A 13,712-nucleotide genomic window follows, 5' to 3' on the forward strand; every position below is an offset into this window, starting at 1 on the left:
CTGGGTTGGCTGCTCCATGGGAGTGTGTCATTACTGTGGCATCCTCACCTGCTTCCCACACTTGCTGTGGATCTGAAACACTGATACTGATATCAGGCAAGGAGCAGGTAAACGAGAAGCCATCTGCTCCTTTTGGTTCATCTGCTGCTTTTAGGTTGGCTTTCCAGTGCTGCATTGTGGGGACAAGTGCCTTTCAGCCTGTTTTCTGTGCTGTGGGATGCTCATCCTTTTCACCCTCCCCTTGGCATGCACGGCTCTAAAATCAGTCATGTGCTTTGGAGAAACTGGGATTGGAAGGAGAGAGTCTTTCCTCTGATCTTTTTTCATTATTGGAAATAATCACAGAAGCACTAAAATGATTCAAACCAATGTGGTAAGATCAGAAAGGATTGATACCCATTGATGTAAAATAACTCAGGATGCTTCTAAGTGTTCCTGTGCTCATTGCAGAGGCACAGGAGTGAGGAGCAGTGGTGTCTGCTGGGCACCAGGGAGTCAGCCAGGGTGTCCATGGTGTCCATAGGATATTGCTTCATGAGACACACACTGGTGGTCCTGCACAGCCAGCAACAAACCACCTGCAGAGTTTCTAAATATTAGGGGTGATCCCTCTTTTTGCATTGCCTCCAGCACAGGGAACTTTCATTTCCCCCTGGTTATGGTGGATAGAGATGAATTCACTGCTGGACTGCAACTTAGAGGTTGCCTAGGGAGCAATGATCATGAGCAGATTACATTCACCCTGGTCAAAGAAAGGACATTCCTAAACAGTAATTTATATCCTTCATGCTTTGAAAGGGCTAATTTCCCAAAGCAGGGGGAAAATTATGAGCGAAATCAGCTCTGAGGAAACATTTAGATAGAAAAATGTGAATGAAAATGGTGAGCTCTTTCAGAAGAATTTCAGAAGCCACAAAAAGCCACAATTCCACAATCAAGAAAGAGGGCAGCGCTGGCCGAGAGCCCGTTCTGGTTCAGTGGCAAACTGAAGGCAGCAATTAGAAATAAAAGAGCAGTTTATAACAAATGGGGGAGCGGGAGTAGATAGCAATCAGTATAAATTAGAAATTATGAAGTGTAGAAAATGGATAACAGAAGCTAAAGACATCAAGGAAAAATCATGGAGAAGGAGAGAAGGAAAGACTTTTATTTAGTGTAGCAGGAGGAAACCCCAAGCTTCCAGCAATGGGATAAGCTTAATGGTAGATGAAGGTGGTGAAATGATTGATACTGGAACAGACATGGCAGAAGTAGTTGGTAAGCGTTTCGCTGCTGTTGCCGGAAGGATGCGGATGGATGTGCCAGGATCAGGGGATGATGAAGTGTGTCTTTGTCCAAGGGTCAGCTCAACAATATCTGCTAAAGATGAACATCAGGCTTGAAACTCCAGAGTCCTTCAAGAGCTGGTAGGGGTGTGGGGCACAGGAGAAGGTGCTCTGTGGTGCAGGGTGGGCAGGAGGGGAGTGATGCAGCCCTGCACAGAGCCTTGCACAGGCAGTTAGTGGGGAGCTCATCTGTCAGACTTAAAAGATGGGAGGGCAGTTGGTGCTGTGTGTCCCGAGAACAGTCCAGCAGCAGCATCTTGGGGCTGGCGCACTGTACGGGGAATGGGAGGGACTGGGAGATGCTCTCCCTCTGCATCCCCTGGCAGCCAGATCTGAGCACCGGCACCAGGGGAGCAGTGGTGGAGGGATGCAGTTGTGTGTTCAGTCTGCCTGGGGGATCTGTCTTCTCTGCATTCATCCTGTTGCTTTATGAACCCACTGATGATGCTTTTGTCCCATGTACAATCCTGTGGCAATGAGCCGTGAGATGCGAGCAGCTGCTGCCTTTGGTTTGAATGTGGTACCCTGTTCCTCCTGATGCCTCCTAGGTCTTGTGTTAGTGAGGAACACCAAACACAGCTTTGCAGCTCTTCTCCACCAAAACTGGCTGTTCACCCTTATTCACTCCCTGCTCGTTCTGCAGCAGAAGGGTGGGCTGGATGATCTCGTTGTCTCTTGGCAGGTATTTCAAAGCCCCTGGGCAATTCAGTACTCCGTTTGCCAGCTCCAAAAAGAGCAGCATGAGGGGCTGGGGTCCCTCGGGACATGCCATGGGGAGCTGGGAGTGCAGCAACCAACTCCTGCATCTGGGTTTTCCAAAAGACGCCGGACAATCAGCACAGAGTCGCAGGAATGAACTGAGGGCTGGGGAGAGAGCCCAGCATTGAGAGACTTGGAACGGAAGAGCTCTGTCTACTTATCAGGGAGAAAATTGAGAGGCGCCTTGATTACAGTGTGTGAGGGTCTTTACAAGGAGAAAATACTGCTTAGAGAAGGGCTGTCTTTAATCTCACGGAGAGCAGGGAGCACAAGCCAGGCACCGGGAGCCAGAGCCAGGCAATTTCAAGCTAGGACAGAGGCACTTGGGTTTGCTCCCATGGGCGATTAACGATTGAGGCATGCTCCCAAGGGCAGCGGTTGATTCTCCATCTCTTGATGTCTCCAAAAGTGGGCTGGGAGCCTGCCTGGAAGAAAACCAAGTTGCTGGGATCGGTCTTGGGATGTGCATGGCTGAACGTCAGTGGGCAGGAGGTCAGGAGGAGAGGTCTGATGGTCCTTCCAGCCTCTCCCTTTGCAAAACAGGGCCTCAGGTTGTGGATATTTGGTAGTGGTAAACACCTCCTGGCTGGAATGGTGTTGTGATTGGTGTGGCACAGGGCTGGCAGGAAGCGGGAAAGTGCTCCACAGCTTTGCTCGCTTCCCAAACCTCTGCTGCTTCCCTCATGGAGAGGAAAGGACCTGCCAGTCCCTGAGGGCACAGCTGCACAGCCTTAAATGTGCCCTTTCCCTGGGCTTGTGTGCACTTGGCTGTCCAGGGCATTTTAACTAATCATGGGGAGTTTTCCAGCTAAGCCCTGGGAATATTTATATGTTTAGGAAACGACGCTTTCACACACGCAGTTTTTGGCAAGGGTTCACTGCTGAGAAGCTGCCTGGGCTTGGGCAGAGCTGGAGGGAGAGCAGTGGCTGCACACGAGCCGAGGCAAAGCTGGCAGCTTTTATTGGCAAGGCCAGGGGTTCACACCGTAACGGGGAAAAGCAGGCAGCTGGAGAGGGCTCAGTGCCTTGGGGCTGCCCCAGCACCCTTCCCAGCAGCCTAGGACCCAGCAGGTTGGGGGTATTTTGTCCCCAGGTGTCCCTTTGGGTTATGGAGATGACCCCACGGGCAGCATGAGGTGCCCACCCATGGGCTTTGAGAGTTTGCCCCAGCCTAGCCATGGTTGGCATTTTGTGACACAGCTTTGAGGCCCTCAGTGACATGGTTTAGTGGTGGACATGGCAGTCCTGGGGTACAGGTTGGACTTGATAATCTTAAAGGTCTTTTCCAGCTTAGGTGATTCCATGATTCTGCCTGGTCTGGCTCAGCAAGGGTCAGGGGGTCCATGCAGCACCACGCTCCTGTCCCCAGGGAGGGCAGGGACAGGTAGACCTGGGACAAACTCACCAATACCATCAGTACAGATATAGCCAGGATGCTTTGCCCTGCATATTTTTATCTGCCGCGGCCGTCGCACACACGGGTGGCTGCTCTGCACCTCCGCAAGGGGAGAAGGGACCTCAGCAAACAGGACGTGGTGGGTTCATGGCTCGACCCCGCGGCCCGGCGAGGAGGAGGAGAAGGATGTGCCATCAAAACAAGCAACGCCGGAGAGGAAGATAAACAAACAGGCGGCTTCCAGCGCGGCCCCAGCCGAGGGCGAGTGGCAGCCCGGGGGCCAGGGCCGGCGGCGGTGCTGGTGGCGGTGCCGGCTGACGTCAGGGTGCCCGGGGGTCAGCGTCCCTCTTATTGTTCCCCACCAGCACTGGGATGGGGGCCAGGCGCCCGTCCCCATTCTGTGAGGGGACACGGGCCAGCGGGGCAGGTGGAGCGTGGCCGGGGCACCCAATGGAGGCGCTGGGCATCACACCCTGGGGTGCAGCCGGGCACCTGCCTGCACGCTGTTGCCTCTCCTTTTAACAGGCACTAAAAATAAGCTCCAGGGAGTGGAGCTACCACGGTCTGGCCGCGGGTGAAGGCGGCGGTGGGCTGTGCATTGGGCAGGGCGGGGACGGCGTCCCTCAGACCCGCGCCAGCCCGGTGCGGCCGGGAGGAAGTGGCCCTTTGACTCCTTCCAACCAGGGATGTTTTTAATTAGCACAAGGTAGCTGCGGCTTTGCAGCTGTGACCGGGCCAGAGCGGGGCCGGCAGTGTGGGTGCGACATGGGCTGCTCGCACGAAGGGTGCGCGGCTCAGGGGTGAAGGTGCCGCAGGTGCTCGGCCAGGCTGGGCTCCCTTGGCACTGGCTGGGGAAGCAGCTGGAGGACCCGGCACTGCTGCTCAGCAGGGCTGAGCGGTGCCAAAGTTGCAAGGCCCCGGGCAGGCTGGCTCAGGGCAGAGGAGGCAGCGTGGGGCTGGGTTTTGGGGATGCTTGGGTGAGCAGAGCAAGCTCTTGTGTGCAGCCAAGCATCTGTGCTGTGCTCGTCCGGTGAGACCCAGGGTGCCTATGTTGTGTTCTGGTCTCGAGCAGCTTGTGGGGTGTGGGGTCCTTGCTCAATTCCTGAACAAGCTTCGGTCACTGTCTCATTGCAGCCATTGGGTGTGGGTCCCATGCTGGAAACACAGTGGGCTGTGGCTGTGCTGGAGGAGCTGGGGTACACGCTGCCCTGTACACATATACACATGAATCTGTCTGCTGCTGCGGTCAGGAGGAGAAGAGGGTCACTTATGCTCAGCATGAGCATGTATGCAAGAGCACAAGTGTGCTCACAAGAGCAGGAGCGTGCGTGCCAGCACCAGTGGACACAAGGGGCAGACAGCCATGTCGAACAGGTGAAGGGGACAGGGGATGGGGTACAGTAGGGCACTTGGGGAAGAGTACAGGCGCTCACCACTGCATGGGAGCCAACTGCTGCATGGGCACTGGCCCCCCATGGTGTTTGCCATGGAAGCACATGGCAGGCGGTGCTGCGGTGTTATTTATTTATTTGCTGAGGCTGATCAGGTGAGGGGGGCCTGGCCAAGGCGTGCTCTCTGAACTGCCCGCAGTAGCCACAGGCTGCTTGCACAAGCAGTGAGTCAGTGAAGCTGTATGCTGCTAAAACCAGACTTGGCACGAGCAGCCCAGCGCAGCAGCCTGCCCGAAATAGTGCCCAAACTGCAGGCAAGGAGCAAGCCCCCAGCAGCCAGGCCAGGCCAGGCCTGGGCTGGCTGTGACTGCTCCAGCACTTGCATGTGCCAGGGATGGGGATGTGCTGTGGCACCAGTGGCTGCTGTCCCAGGACCCCCGTGGGGTTGTTCCTGCACGGGATGGGGGGGGGGGGGGGGGGGTCATAACCCGACCCCTTGTGACTGTGGCTGTGCCTGGCAGAGAGCAGGTGGCACCTGGGCCATGTACAGGCAGCTTCAGCCCAACCCCACTTCAGCCCAGCATCACCTGGTGGCTTATCTGGGGATGGAGGGATGGACAAGCGCCATCACAGCCAGCCTCCCTGGGGCACCACGCAGCCCTTGGCTTTGCAGCAGAATGTAGTCTGACATGTGCAGGGAACCTTCCTTTGCATTCAGAATCTTCTTCTCCCTCTCCATGCCATACCATGCTGTGCCATGCCACACCATGCCTGGTGCCACTGCAAGCAGGGAGAGGGGCATCACTGGTTATCTGGCAGAAAGAGCCAGACCCTGCTCTTGCGGGAGAGGCCCCAGCCCATCCATTGGCACTGGCTGCGCGGTGCTGCCGAGGAGCAGCTCAGCTCAGGGGATGATTGATCTTGTGTCAGCAAACGGTGGTTTGAGCCAGTGCCAGGCCTCAGCTCAAACGGGAGCATTGAAGTGGGAGAGCCCCTTCCCCCTCCGGCAAGAGGAGCAGCAATCCACCCGCTGCCATCCCCAGCCCTGCTCCCACATCTTGGGCATTACTGGCCCCGCAGTCACGGGCAGCTGACCAGCCCTGGGGAGCACAGAGCGGGGAGCACGCAGGCATCTGGGGTCTCAGCTTTGCCAGGCTGAGCTCGCTGGGGCTGTTTGGGTTCGAGGAAGGCAAATGGGGGATGCAGGGACGCCTGGTGGGGAAAAGCTGCAGGGCAGAGTCTACCCCTCACCGCTGTGCCCTGCAGTATCCCGCTGTGCCTGCCCTGGTGTCAGTTCAGGTGAATCCTACAAGCAAAGGACATTTTGGGGCAGAAAACAAGGTGGACTTTAATGGGGCTGTAAAGGCACTTCTCTGTCAGCAAGGGACAAGTTGGCTTCTCCATCCCCAGCTCATGGGATCTGCACCAGGGCTTTGTTATACCCATCAGTGCTGCTGCCACAGGCAGGGCAGAGGAGCAGTGCTGCTTGCACTGCTGGTGCTGTCTTCCCCAGCTCTCTGCAGCCCTGCTGTGCCAAAATGGGCTGCTAGGTTTATTCACTGTCCCTCCATGTGCTGAGCTCTTCCCCATCTCCCCTCATGTCCCCAGCTGTGCCCTTTCTCCTGTGACATCCACAGGCAGGGTTTTTCCGGTGTTCTGAGAGCTGCTCCCTCCCTATCCCTTGGGCCAATGCCCCCGCAGACTCTGCCAGTAGTGCCAGCCCATGCAGAGGTGGTACCGCACAGCTGGGCACATCTGGGCAGGCAGCAGCACCTGGGGATGGGTTGTCCTGCACCCCAAGGGGCACAGCCATCAGATTCCTGAGGCTGCCTGCTCCCACTCCACTCGGACCTTCACGTCCTATGTATCTGCAGGAGGAAACAGGGCCATTCATGTATTTCTCTCTCTATTTATACCTCTCCCTTTCCGTATTTAGTGTGTGCGCAGGCAGAGGGGGCAGTGAACGCCGGGGCCACTTGATGTTCTTGGCTCCAGCACTGGCTTGAATTTTGTCCTGGAATGTATCCTGAACCGCTCTGAAAACACAAATAAATCTCTGTGTGTTGTGTGTGCATGTGTACACAAATATATAGGCAACGTATAGACACGGAGCCATATAGGGCATTTGTAAGCTTTGCTATTTAAAGGGAGTAGTTAGAGGGCTTTAGGTGAGGCAAACACCTCTGGATCAAAGGGATGCAGAGCACCCTGCTAGCAGCCAGGCACCTTGGGACATAGGTGGCTCTTGCTTTGTCCTCTCCAGGGACCTGAAGCCACCCTGCTGTTGACATACCCAAGGTAGCATGCCCAGCCAGCCCCAAGCAGTGCTTTTATCCCCTGCGAGCTGCATTACATGTCCTGCTCCCTGGTCTCCAGTTTCCCAATGAGAGCTCCAGTGCCAGCTCCTGTGCTGCTGACACAGAGACTGCAGTACTTAGTGTGCAGCTGGATGCAGCAAGGCAAGGATGGCAGTCCCTCTGGAGCACCAGGGGTCCAGGGCTTCTGGAGGGTGAGGGGTTGCTTCCTGTATATTAGCTGGTGCCCACAGCTGTTGAGTAAAGATGATGACATGGAAAAGGAGAAAACAGATGTTGGGTAGCAGGTCCCAAGCAGGCGCTGGGCTGGGCATCTCCTTGAGATGCTGGTGCATCTGGTGCTCACGGCTCTCTGGCAAAGATGATGAAAAGGGCGAAATAGAAATTGGGTACCAGATCCAAAACAGGATACTCGGCCATGCCAGGAGGGCAAATCCTCAGGAGGCACTGACGGCTGCCTTGCTGGGGATGCTGGATGAGGCCTTGGCGTGAGCACCACTGGGTCTCTGAGCACCCCTTGGCCAGGGAGCGGGCCCCATGTTTAGCCCAGCTCAGGTTCATGCCAGCTTCTTTGCTTCTGGGTGCTGAAAAAACCTGATATTTCAGGCTGAAAATGCCCACGTTTGTTCTCTGGCCAAAGGCGATGTGTTTGTGGGTGGGGGAAATTGGAGCAAATTCCTGCTGCGAGTCCTGCACGTGTGTGCGGGTGTGCGGATAGGGGAAATACAGTTTTCCTTTTGGAAAAAAAAAAAAGCTTATTTTTATACAGAACTCCAGAAGGGCTGAAGGTGAAAACTTGGCCTGTCAGCAGCTGTCACAGGGGAGCGGGTCCCGGCCTGAGTTTGGGGGGAAACCACAGCTGGGTGTTAATGGGACTGTTAATGAATTAATGTTGGCTGCTGGGGGCCAGGGGGAGCCTGGCTCGGCGGGGCATGCGTGCATGGAGCTCTGCCCGGCACATGGGCTCCAGCTCCCCGCACAGCTGGCCAGAGCCCCAGCTCTGGGAGCCATGTGCCTGGGGAGGTGTGAGTCTCCCCTTCCAGCTGTGCCTTGCTCTCCGGGTTGTGGAAATGAGCTTGGAAATGTGGCCCCATTGTGGGGAAGAGAGTTCTGCACCAGAGAGCATGGATGCAGCCAGTGTGGGTCTGTTATCTTTTGAGTGTGGGCATCTGCTGCCTGAGCTGGTGATATTGCTTAATGCTGGGTCTCCTCAGCTGCCGAAACCAAATCTTTAAAGCAATTTAAAGAAAACAGCAAGGAAGTGAAATCCCCCCAGGTTTATGGGTTAGAGAGCTTGTGCTGTTCAGTCAGTGCAATGTCTGAAGCAGTGTTGGTGTCCACATGGCACTGTGTGTCTGCAGCCCTTCTTGGGGTTATTTCTCTTGCTGTCTCCCTGAGAATGTGGAGGAGCACCCATGTGAATGCAGTGAGCACAGCCATGCCCCATTCTGTGGGCTCAACATTATGTTTGCACAGCTTTCACACCCAGCTTGCTGGGGACAGCTCTGGAGGACGTTGTGCTAACACACTCACCTGATGCCAGTATGTTAGGGGTGTGGTGGGGCTGAGGAATAGTGCCATAACCTAGTTGGAGTAGAAATGAGAGGGAAAATGCAGAGAGGATCTGGGAAAGAGAGTACAAATTCTTCTCCGAGAACCTCTTCCGCTGCATCCTTCAGGATATGCGAGTGAGATCTTGACCATGGGGAAGCCTCTGGCATCTCCTAGGTTTCACCCTCTGGTACCAGTCAACTGTTGAACAAAGAGGAAAGAGTGACCATCCTGAGGGTGGGATGACTGTGCCAAGGAAGGGATAACAATGTCAAAGAAGGGATGGCCATGCTGAGGAAAGAAAGACCACACCAAGGAAGGAATGGATGACCATTCTGGGAAAAGGAAGACCATGCTGAAGTAGGAATCCCCAGCATGGGACTATGGATGGATAGGTTTCCCGACAGAAGATGCTGTTATGGTGGAGACAGAGCCTCCTACTCTGCTGAGAGGAAGGCTGGAAGAGCCTGAGCTCTTGAGAACGCTGCTTGCTCCCTAGGGATGCTATGCTTGCACTCAGGCTGCAGATGCTCTGTTGGCTCAGGTGGTGGGTGCCTGTAGGTGGGTGCAGATACACCCTCACCTCAGTAAGGAAACTTCTCTGGGCTGTTGGACCCAGTACCTTAACAGGGACCCTGTGTTGGGTTTTCAGGGTCAAGCTCCAAGCACGCAGCCAACATCTGCTGCCCAGTGCCAAACCAGGCTGATGGGGCTGTGGACCTAGAGAGGGCAGTGCCTGGGCTCTTTTTGCAGCCCTGCCTCAGCTGGGCTCTACGCAATGGGTTCCCCACACTGGAGGACCTCCAGAGAATCACACACCCCAGCTTGGAGCAGGTCTGAGACTCCTCTGTGCTGGCCACCAGCTCTGGGGACCAGCTCTGGCTCCGCTGGGCCCAGACCCCTTTCCAACCCCATCCCAGACAGATGGCTATCCCAAAACCCACTGGTCCCAGGGGCCCCCAGTGCTGGTCCCCCTGGCTGAATGAGGTGGTGTGCGTGTGCCCAGACTGTCCCCTCCTGTGACTGTACAGCACACACGGCTAAATATATGTCTGTGCAGATACAGGAACTCAGAGAGGCTGAGTGATGCTCCCTTTCTATACCTCTTTTCATGGGAAGAACTAATGAGATTCATGTCATTAAAGGGCTGATGTTTTGTGGGATGGGAGCCTTTTAAATGGGATGTGTCCTGGCTTAGTCATGGCAAATATTTACCAAAAAACAAATTAAAAAAAAAAAAAGAAAGAGAAAAAAAGGGACATACCGTATAAAATTAGAGTTCTGAAAATAGTATTTAGAGCAAGTAAGAGAGGGGAACCTGAAACAGAACATACAGCCCAGTCTGTTCAGGAGTCAGGGGAAAAAGAGAGAGCAAGGGGAAAAAAAAAAAGCCAAGCCAGAGATAAAACGAGAGAAACCTCGGCAGTAAAAACAGCATCTTGGTAAATAGACTATTAAAAAATTCTGACCTGCTTTATGGCTTTCTTGGCTGCCGTTCAGCTGTGCTGCCCTGGCCGGCACGCAGGGAAGGTAGCAGGAACCGGCGTCTGTGTGGATGCTCAGAGCCCTGGGACGCGGCTCCCCCCGCCCGAGCAGCGGTGCAGGGCGTTAAATTTAGCCGCATAATGATGGCCCTGAGGAGGCACCTTTTGTAGCCACACTGTAATTACTGCCTCGCTTATAAATTTTATTTTTCTTATTATGTTTCCTCCTCCTCCCCCGCTGGGGAAGGGCTGGGGGGGTCTCCCACACCCCTCACCAAAGCCACAGCTCCCCAGGCAGCGGGGGGGTACCGCTTCAGGGATGAAGCAGGTCCCAGGTCCATGGGATGGAGGGGAAGGTGGGAATGGCTGCCCGAGACCTGTGCCACCCTGTGCCGCTGCCCTGCTCCTATAGAGCATTTGGAGAAGGGGGAGGTATTGAGCTAACCCTACCATGGTAGGGTCCCCATAGCTGAAAGCGAGGGAGTCTTGGTCCTTTGAGCCTTAACATCACTCCTTCAGGGTTCTTGGGAGATAGGCTTGTACGGGCAGAACCAGGGGGTCTCTGGGACCCCCACCAAAAGCAAGGAGCATCCATCCAGCTGCACTCAGTGGGTCACCAGCTCCAGGCCTGCTCCTCACAGAGGTGGGAAAGGCAAAAAGGGTGAGGGCTGCCATGGTCCCCTCCTCCTGTGGGAGCGCGGCAGAGGGGACGGCTCCTCACTGAGCTGGTGAAGTGGGGGACAGCTTCAGGCTGTGCCAGAAAAGGTCTCGTTCCCCTCTTGTTTTCCCAAAACAAAGGAAGCAGCCTTGCATTGCTGGAAGTCGCGTGCTCGGGCTGTGCTGCCTTGTTATCATCCGATAACCCGGCGACCCGGGAGCTGCCCTGCTCCTCACCCGTTGAGCGCGCACTACGGGATGCGAACAGCTTCCGCATGAGCTGCCCTTTGCAGAGATCCGTTTTCCGCTCCCCGGGTGTGTGGGGGGGCAGTGGTGGGGGCTGCCACGGTGGCCCCAGCTGGCCCCAGGCTCACCATGTGCTGTGCACCATGTGCTTGGTGGGGACCTGCCCATGCTGGTGGTTGAGGTGGAGGTTGTGGGCAGAAGTGCAGAGGTGGCAGGTGCCTTGGCATGACCTGGGTGCTGCCACCCCATGAGGGACATAGAAGAGATCTGGGGCTCTGCTGTGTCTCACTTTGCCCCAAGCAACTTCCCCAAGAGCACCGTGGCCAGGCTCTACCATGGAGCAGGGTGGGCAGTGTGCAGGGCTGGGGGCCAGGGTCCTTTGGGGCGCACAGTGACGCTTTCAGGGAAGGGACCCTTGCAAACCACCAAGGAAGGCTGTGCAGCACTGGGACTGCCTGCTTTCCCTTTCAGCACTGTCCCTTCTCCCAGACTCATGCTCTGGGGAGGGTGCAGGGGTGCCAAGGTGCCGTAGGGACTTTGGTGGGACTGGTGGTCAGAGTGATGTTCATCCATCACTGTGGGGAGGTGTTTGGGGGTGAGTCTCCTTGGCAGAGCTCTGCACAGGGGACATGCAGGACCACAGCATGGTGGTCACCCAACTGTGCCCAGGGGAGCCAGCTCATTCCAAAGCATCCCCTTTCTCCTGCCCCACACTACAAGGTCTCTGTTCAGCACTGTGATGACCCGAGGCAACCTTCACCCCTTGCTCAAGTGCCCATTTCAGGGCAGGTGGAACAATACTAAATCAACTCCTTTAAAGCCTCTGACCCGCAGCCCCACGGATGTACTGGTCTCTATCCCTCCCTCATCTCCTGTAGGCACGCCGGGCATGGGGCTGCCTTGGCTGGGGGCCAGGAGGCTCCTGGCCTGTCTGGGTCTGTGCCCTGACCTTCCACCCGACCGCAGGGTCCATGGCTTGCACTGGGTGCCAGGGATTCAGCACTGAGGTGCTGTGGGATCCCTTGGGGGCAGTGGCCACCACCTACCAGTGGTGGCTTGGGAGCCTGGGGTGCTGGGGACCACTCAGAAAGTTCTGGGGTCTGGGAGACAAAGTGCCCTTTCAGCCCGAGCCCTGGAAAGACCCGTGTGCATGTGTGTGTGTGTGTGTGTGTTTGTGTGCAGAGGTTAATGCCCTTAGCCCCGGGGAGAGGAGACAGCACGGGCTGGCTCCATCCCCACCGGGAGCTGGCCCCGCACGTGTGCCTCTGCGTGTGCCTGCGTGTGCCTCTGTGTGCAGGAGGCTTATGTATTTCCGTCTCGGTGTATTTATGTACGTCATGCGTGTGTCTTACTCATCACTGTGTTTTTCTTTCCTTGTTCTTGGGTCTTTCCCTCACCCCCACTATGGATCTATAATTCTTACGGTATTTTATTCTTTCCTTTTCTTTCTTTTTTTGTTTGAATCCCCAGTTTTGGAAGTTGCTGGCTCCTTAGGAAAATAAGCTGTATTTTTAGCGCTTGTCTGCAAGGCTGCTGATCCTGCCACCCTCTGCTCATTGCTTGCTCACTATTTGTGTAAGCTTTTATTTTCCCCTTCGCCCTGTGCTGGGCAGCCAGTGGTGTGCGGGAGCTGAGCAGCATGGCGGGAGCACGCCGAAGTTGTCAATGAGCAAAAGCAGTTCCAATCTGGCCTTTATTGAGGTCTGGGCTCACATAGCGCTGGAGTAGCCTGCCCTGTAATCAGCCAGCCACCAGAGCTGGCCAGCCTTGTAATAAAGCGGTTCTATATTTATTTGTTCTGTTTATGCCCTGCTCTGTAAGAAGTTGGGAGCCCTCCCCATTCCCCCATTATCTTTGGGAAGCTCCTCTGGATCTTGAAGGGATCTGCCATCCCACATGCAGCAGATGCTTAGGGCCCTGCATCCTTCAAGCAGCTCTGGCCATATCTGGGCCACGCACCTCTTGCTCTGTGTGCCCTACACACCCCGTGCCTGCCATCTTCATCCTCTCCTCAACATCCCAGCCCTGCTCCCCAACCCAGAGAGCCCCCATGGCTCTCCTGGTACCCCACATCCTCCCCACGGCCCCTCTCTCTATCCCTGCCCCCCCAGCACTTCCTCTCTCAGCCCCCCTTCTCCCCCTCTCTATTTCAACCTTGAGTCTTTTTAAAATACGTTCATTAAAGGGAGCTCAGTTGCCCTTTCCCTGGCGAGGCTGGAACACTGACAGCCTGTTCGCCCGCGTGTCTGTAATTAAACTCAATCTCTGGGTGAATACAACAATGTGACTGCACAGAATAATTCCTGGAGATCCTGACGCCGAGGAGGAGTGTGGCCTCTGAGCAGCCCATTCACGCCTGGCTTTCTATAAATACTTTACTATGTGGCACTAAGAAAACTTCAAGCTCTTTCCCCCCCCTCCCCCCCCCTTTTCTTTTTATTAGTGCTATATAATATAGTAATTGTGAGACTAGAAGGTCTCCCTGTGCCTGCCAGGGTTCATGAGCCTGGGTGTGACCTTGTGCTGCACCGGGAGCCCAGGGACTGCCACACCATCCCGAGGGCTACCAGCCTTGCCAAGGGGATACA

At 55.6% G+C, this 13,712-nt stretch overlaps 1 protein-coding gene across 1 annotated transcript in view; it reads left to right on the forward strand.

The window, feature by feature from the left end:
• Positions 1-13,712, forward strand: part of NHEJ1 (non-homologous end joining factor 1) — a 43,985-nt gene that overhangs the window by 6,272 nt on the left and 24,001 nt on the right. The gene's annotated exons all lie outside the window — the stretch shown is intronic.

This window comes from Pezoporus flaviventris, unplaced genomic scaffold (genome assembly GCF_033815535.1).
Source record: "Pezoporus flaviventris isolate CSIRO_AGI_PZ_B2104156 unplaced genomic scaffold, CSIRO_AGI_Pfla_v1 ptg000029l, whole genome shotgun sequence".
Taxonomy (NCBI): Eukaryota; Metazoa; Chordata; class Aves; order Psittaciformes; family Psittacidae; genus Pezoporus; species Pezoporus flaviventris.